The sequence below is a fragment of the Leuresthes tenuis genome, unplaced genomic scaffold (genome assembly GCF_036924035.1).
Source record: "Leuresthes tenuis unplaced genomic scaffold, fLeuTen1.0.hap1 SCAF_1, whole genome shotgun sequence".
In the NCBI taxonomy this organism is placed as follows: Eukaryota; Metazoa; Chordata; class Actinopteri; order Atheriniformes; family Atherinopsidae; genus Leuresthes; species Leuresthes tenuis.
The window spans coordinates 19384225-19391705 of NW_027325355.1; positions in this window are offsets into that span (position 1 = coordinate 19384225).

The following is a 7481-nucleotide window of genomic DNA, read 5'->3' on the forward strand; positions in this document are numbered from 1 at the left end:
TTTTCCAACGCAGCTTAATTTACAGATGAATTCAGATAGTCTTTGTTTGACCAAAATTATTGATTTGATGATGGTTACCTTGTCAGGGGAGGGGCAGGACACGGGCCATTTAACAGCCACATTTTGTCATAACAGAACTTTCTCCCTGATTTCTGTTCAGGATTCTTTAGGTTGTCTTCCCCTGTCAGTGACATCCATCCATCTATTTCCCAAACGTGTCAATTCTGTGTGGGGTTGCCTTTCTATCAAAGGGCCAGCACAGAGACAAACAACTATGCACTCTCCCACTCACACCTAGTGTCAATTTAGAGACACCAGTTAACCTAACATGCATGTTTTTGAACAGTGGGAGGAAGCCACAGTGCCAGTGGTTCGACTACTTTTCAGGTTTATTCATATTGATCCAAATCATAACATCAGTAATATCAGGGCACTTTACACAATGATGGAAACTAATTTTTCATTCCACTCTCACTTCGATATTTGCTGTGTTGATCCACGGCACAAGAAACATTACAATCACAAAATTAAAAAAATAAAAGTAATCTATCATCTTTTGCTTTCTTGACCAAGGAAGTAAAATATTTTGGTGAGAGACTGAATTTCCTTATCTCAACATTAGAGAGAAAACCAACAACAATATCCATTATCTTTGAATGTTCAATGAGGGCATGTTCAATGTCCAATATCCTTGAACTACACACAAACTTCCACGGTGAGTTAACAACAATGGTGTGATGATAAGAAAACACTGCTTTATTTCTAAATCTCAGTTTACCTCATTAATACCGTAAATGGACCACTGCCACATTCTGCCCTGGACAGTTATGTCCTCTTTCCAGGCACTGATGACACAACCTAGCTGACAGTTGGATGTGCTCTTTGAAGTAAGTTCAAGTGCTTTCTTTCTTTCTTTCTTTCTTTCTTTCTTTCTTTCTTTCTTTCTTTCTTTCTTTCTTTCTTTCTTTCTTTCTTTCTTTCTTTCTTTCTTTCTTTCTTTCTTTCTTTCTTTCTTTCTTTCTTTCTTTCTTTCTTTCTTTCTTTCTTTCTTTCTTTCTTTCTTTCTTTCATTTATTTATTTTTTTGCACTGGTGACACAAGGATTCCTTGGTTCCTTGGCATCGGTCACTCAGTGTTTGGTGGGGTTTCGGCAGGTAAACATACTGGAATTAAGCACAAACAATATTTGGTTAGACTCATGCAACAGAACTCCTTGGGTGGATTGAGCCTTTTTCACACTCTTTCCCTTGACTTGACAGTAAAAATGAATGTTATTTTTTTCTGTTCTCCATACAGCAGCCCCCCCCCCCCCGGTCACCAAATAAGCTTACAAAATAGTGTCTCAAGGTCAATTTGAAAATGAAAGCAGACATACTTTGTTCTGTCTTGTGTGAGGGAGACAAGCAGTAAAGCATGTTGAGCTGTGGGCCAATGGCTCCACTGTGGAGGAACAGCCGGTGCTAATCCAACCCAGTAACGGTTCAGCTGCAGTGGGAACCAGTGGAGGAGAGAAGGAGGGTGAAATCCCAGACACCTGGTGGCTCTTTCTGCACAAGTGTCTGCATCTGGTGTCGAGAGCCCACTGCCACAGCTGTGCTTCCTCCACGGCTCCTCTGGCTTACACTCGGGTAAGACCAGTACATATTCAAATATAAAGGGTTAAAGGATTCACTTGTTTGATTTTGTATCTGTGCTGGTTTGACTTCCTTACAACTAAAGGAAGCTGTTAAGGAATGCAAATATCACATGATTTTGGATGAATTTGCTGGTTTGGTAAGTCAAGCACCTTCAATCAAGAACAAGATCAGGATAAAATGTAATACCTTTCCCTCCATGTGAAGCACCCACTGAGCAGGCATTAGGAGGGTTGAAAGTGCAGCCAAACTGTTCATTACCTGCACTAAAACTGAACAATGTTGTTAAGAATATGACGGAGAAGTGAAATGTTTGTGTAAGTGATTAAAAAATAAATTGAGTACAGGTGTTTGGAGGCCTGGTCAATGGCATTTTCTTCATTTCAAATAATAATGACAATAAATTTTAAATCGTGGCACATATGGGTGTGCCAATTTGAATGTTTCTGGAGACTGTTCACTATTTCTTGCTGTTTCTGGTGCAATCAAGCACTGTATTGCACAACTAGCTTGGGAGTTAGCCAGTGACCCTGCTTAGGTTTGGGTGCATACGTACAGCGAGCTTCCACAAATGCATAACCACAGAATACCTTAATAAATCATTGCTTCTGCTTGAGTCACTCGACTGGTGCTGTGGTTGAGGCTCCGGGAAGCAGTTGTGCAAATGTTGACAGAGTGAAGTGAACAATGTTGATCACCTCATTACAATGCAGTGTTCTGTTCCTGTCCAGCAGGACAATATGTCCCACAGCAGAGCAGCATTTATCTGGCCTCCAAACTGTCTGGGTCCCCATCCAATTCAGTACCTGCTGCACTGGCCAGAGCAAGTCTGATGCAGGCCCAAAGTGACCTACTGCCAACAACCAGTGCAAAATGCAGTGATCCCACGTCCATGCCCTTCAACAAGTTAGAGTTGTTTTGGCATCATGAGAAAGTCCTTTACACTTTGAGGCAGGTTGTTTAAAGATGTGTATATTTATCTATAGTATGGCCCCTGCTTTGAACATTGGGCAGATGGCTAATCTTCGTTATTGCAGCTCTAATAGCGCACGGCAAGCGCTGTTTTATCTGGCATACAAAGCGGGTCATATATTGAAAGAAGCAAAAGAGAACAAAGTGCCATTTCACTGTAGAGGCTGTTCTTTTTTCTTCCTTGAGGTGTGTTGCAGTCCTTTTTACCAATTTCTAGCAAGTTTTCTGCACTCACTCTACAAATCATAACATCTGGATAAGATAAATACATAAATCACACTGAGAATGAGATGAACAAACCCCTCTGTAAAAACCCTCTTACAGCAGTTAGATGTAAAATGCAAACAACAACAGCTACTCAAATACTGTATGACTATTTTCAACTTCTCATTTGCCTGGAGACAATAGACCACGTCCTTGTCTCATTTTATCAGTCCCACATCAAACCATCAAATCACACCAGCCACACAACCCAATCGCTCAAATCAACGTTCACAGAGAACATACTCACCTTTTATGTTCTCGATTATGACAGCTGGCGTTATGAATCACCACAAGCAGATTCCACATCATTCACTTATGTTTAAAAACAACAAGGGCCATTGGAAACTTATGAGACCCCACACGTCAAAGTTCATCACTTTTATAGCTGTGGGTTACAAAGGAAGCAAACCATTTGAGCTTCAGAGCACAAACCCATTAGGGATAGCTTCTTAAGTAGCTTGACAGTATTGAATGATTTTTGTAGGCCCATATTAAGTAGTCATTTAAGTTTAGACGGACCTGAGGTTTCTTAACGATGACAGAAAAAAGCCCAGTGAAAATGATTTCCAGGGAACTTGTAGATAAGACGGAAAGTTTCTCTATTAAAGTCAAGCTCAATAAAATGCTGATCAGTTGTAGTGAGAGAAAATAACATCGCAATCCAAAAATAACTCAAAGTTGTTCCAAAAATAATGAGTGAGCACCCTAATTTAGCTTGAGAAATTATTTGCTGGCAGCTTTTTATTTTTACAAGAAATGTAGCTTTTTATTGCTCGAAATGGAACATTAAATTATCGGATTCCAGACTTTTAGAAGTTAAAGCCCTATTAATCCTGAATTGTTTTTCATTTTCCCCTAAAAGTGATTTGCTTTGAGTGTCTTTTTGTGGGCGTTAGAAATGTTACAGGCTCAAAGTATTTAGCTATTTAGAGGCGCACATCAAAACTCGCTGGTCTGCCACTAATGTAGCCAAGTTGCCATAATTAAATGTTTGTTTTTGATGGTGATGTGATGTGGTCGTTTTCTGACTTGTTTCATCTTTGGCTGTTTTGAGGGGGGTTTTCACCATCTGTGATTGAAAATGTGTGTGTCTCATGGCATAGCTGATGATTTGAGTGTGTGACTGAAGGACTGAACCCACGGTTATTTGACACAATAAGCAGGTAATAAGCATAGCATTTTGAAAATTGAGATGTCCTGCTTTACTCTTTCTTGCTGAAGATGTTTGCGCTGTTCACTCATATTCCAGATCAAATTCAGCCTCAAACATGTCACAATAAAAGGGAGATGCTGCCATTTTCAGTCAAAAAAAGATGAGATGAGATGATTGAATCCATTTTGTCAGGCTATAAGTTTGAACAATAAGCATACCTGCCCTGTCAAACTGTTTCTACCGAGGACATTCCAGGTCATTCTATTAAACGCACTATCTGGTATATCAGGTTATGTCAAATAGCTGTCATTATACATCAGCCTAAACGTTAAAACCAGTGACGGGTAAACCTGCATCCTGGCATTCACATGGACCTGTTTTCACATATGAAACATGGACATTTGTGTTCACACAGCCCACCTCTCCATAACATCTCCAGAATGTTTCAGAGGTCCAGTGACTGCAGAACAAATCACATCTTGGAAATTAAGGAACTCTGTGCACAAACACGACTCATTTGCTTAGCAAGCTGTTTTCTACTTCTAAACCCAGGATCCTCTCAGGAAATGTGATAGAATTCACACAGATGCGATGCTCTGGAGCTGCTTGATGTAAAATACTTTTTTATGCTGATGAATTGGTTCTGTTATTGTCTGCATGGACTGTTGATTTACACTGGATGTACATATAGTTCATTGTGATTTATTAATTTTTTATTTGAGGTAAAATCCAGTATAATTCTGTTGTAAATTCAGTGTGAGTTTAATGAACTTCGGTGTATCGTGTTTATCAGACCGTGATATTATTTCAAATTTCAGATGTACCAATAGAGATTGTGGTCCATGTCTGTCCATTGTTGGTTTTAAATGTACATACTGCACATTAATGCAGACAAGTACACATTCAAGGACCTACCTCCTGCAGATAATGTGTCTGTGTGTCAGTGTCAGCCATATTCCTGTTTGTATTCCTGCTTATAGATTACTTACTGACAATGTATGGCTGCTAAGGTGTAGAATTTAGAGTTAATTAATGATTTCTTCCAGTCATTCAACATATTTTACACCTAACATGATCCAGTAAAATCAGTCAAATATGCGTATGTAAATGGACAAAGAAATGCTTCCATTTACACTTCCATATCATTAAGGTTTGTTCTTTAAGTTTACAAAAACTTTGACTAATACCTCACTATACACAGGTGTGTGTGTAAAGAAAAAAAAAGAAATACACAGTGAATATATATATATATTTTGTGTGTGTGTGTGTGATGAATGCATGCAGAAGAATCCAAAAGCCCACATAGACACGCTCTGTGCCACACGTTAGCTTCACTGATTACCATGTGTTGCGTTCAATGGTGTGTAAAAAGCTACCACTGTGAGTATTAGCCTGTTTATCAGAGTGTGTATTAACGTGCTGCAGCACAGGGGCCGAGGGGACGGAGTGTGTGTGTGTGTGCTGGAGTGCGTGAACGTGTTAGTTGGGGATCACAGGTGTGATTGCGAGCTCCATGGAGAGCCTCCTTCCCCATATAACCCCTACGCCCCTACCTTGGGCATCCTGGGTAATATCAGCCCACGGAGCACCTGCGTCCCTGTCCCACAGCTCTCACACACACACACACACACACCTCTAATGGCCCCATATCAGCCTGCCATACGGCTCTAATAGCCAGCTGTGTGAGCAGAAAAGCAGTGGACCATACCAACACTCACTGATGCAGTTGTAATATTAGATGCGAGTTAACTGTGATCTCCAATCAGTTTTTATCACACTTCAACTGATGAACACTAAAAAAGCTTCATAAAACAAACAGACAAAATATATTCCACGCTTTAGCCTGATCCTTTTTAGTGACAACGCTCACAGACATTTACTTTTCTTACTAATTTCCATTCTGGAAACTATCCTCTAATAAAGAAATAGATTTCATTATGGAGCTTGAGATAAGCTTGAGAGGAGCTTGTCAGTGTGTGACAACAGAACTAATGGGAAGAGTGACTTATGGTCCTTCATTGGATAAAATGTCATAACAGAGCTCTAACATTGAAGCATGCTGGGCCTTCAGTACGGACAACAAGAAGTTGACTTGATTGCTTTTCGCACATGCTCACTTGATTCAAATTGTTAGCAGGTGTCCTGGCAAGTAGAGAAGACATGAAGCTGCACAAAGTTAGCGCAACTCATAAATTAATCCATTTCTAATGATTCCCAAAGCCGATGATTCAACACAGACATCTGCATACACTGAAGATGTCATGTTATCTGTTGTGGGGGTGAAGTGGTTTTAATCACTGAAAAACCAGCAACTCCTTTATGGACAAAGCCTACCATGGCTGCGGGGACAGTCCACTCACCTAGCGTTGTTTAACATTTGCTTCCTATGGCCAGACAATCAACGTTACTAAGACACAATATGTGCTATATGCTTTATAATATTCTGCTTAAAGCAGCTGTCTGTACATTCATGTGTCTGTGGTTTGGTAAAAGACTGTGCATTTCGTCTTTGCATGTAACATTTTTAGCATGCGTGTGGTTAGAGTTGTGGTGTGTAAGAAATGGAGAACAGAGGGTCAACAGTGGAATGACAACTATTCCGACATCAATTTGTTTACTTTTACCTTTTGGAACGTTTCACTTTTTCATTTTAATGATCCTTTTAAATCTGGAACTTTTGGTAAATAAAAGTGCCAGTCACTATGACTAAGAAAATACTTGAAAATAGCTGCCTCAGTGAGTCGAAGACCCTCCAATAGGAGCAGGGTGCTCTGTGAGGCTCCACCTACCACGTGCTTCATCTCAGCACAACTGCTCACTGAAAACAATGCTTAAATTTCCATCAATATAAAAGATAGCAATGAATATAAATGGTTGGATAGTGCGGAACTGTTTATTATCAATAAGAGCCTTATGTGACAGTTTCACATACAGATGATTCAATGTAGGGATGTCCTAAAGCACTGAAGGAAGGACAATGACATTAAGTATAAATAAAATGAAAATAAAATTAAACGAGTTGGCTGCAGCTTGAACAGAGGTTCTAGTGTCATTTCCCTGCACGCCTATATTTTAAATTATAAAAACCTGTTGCAGCCCAGTGTCAACTGTTCATCCTCATTCCTCAATATAACTGCATCTCACCTGAGCAGGACAGAAGATGAGCATTTTAACCTCAGACCTTTCTGTCTGCAGTTTGTCAATGTGTTTTTTCTATTTATTTTGTTTGGATTCATTTATAATTATTGGTCAAAATTATTCTGTCTGGGTCAGCGTGACAACATGCATACAGTCATTATGTATATGCACCATTTCATCTAAATGTTGTATATCTAACAATGCTGAGTATTCTTATATTGTCCAAACCTGTTGGAAACATATGGATGACAGGCAGTTGGACTGTGCTTTAGGAAAAGTTTGAGCAGTGGGACAGTCAGTATTCATTAGGAACGGGGGTG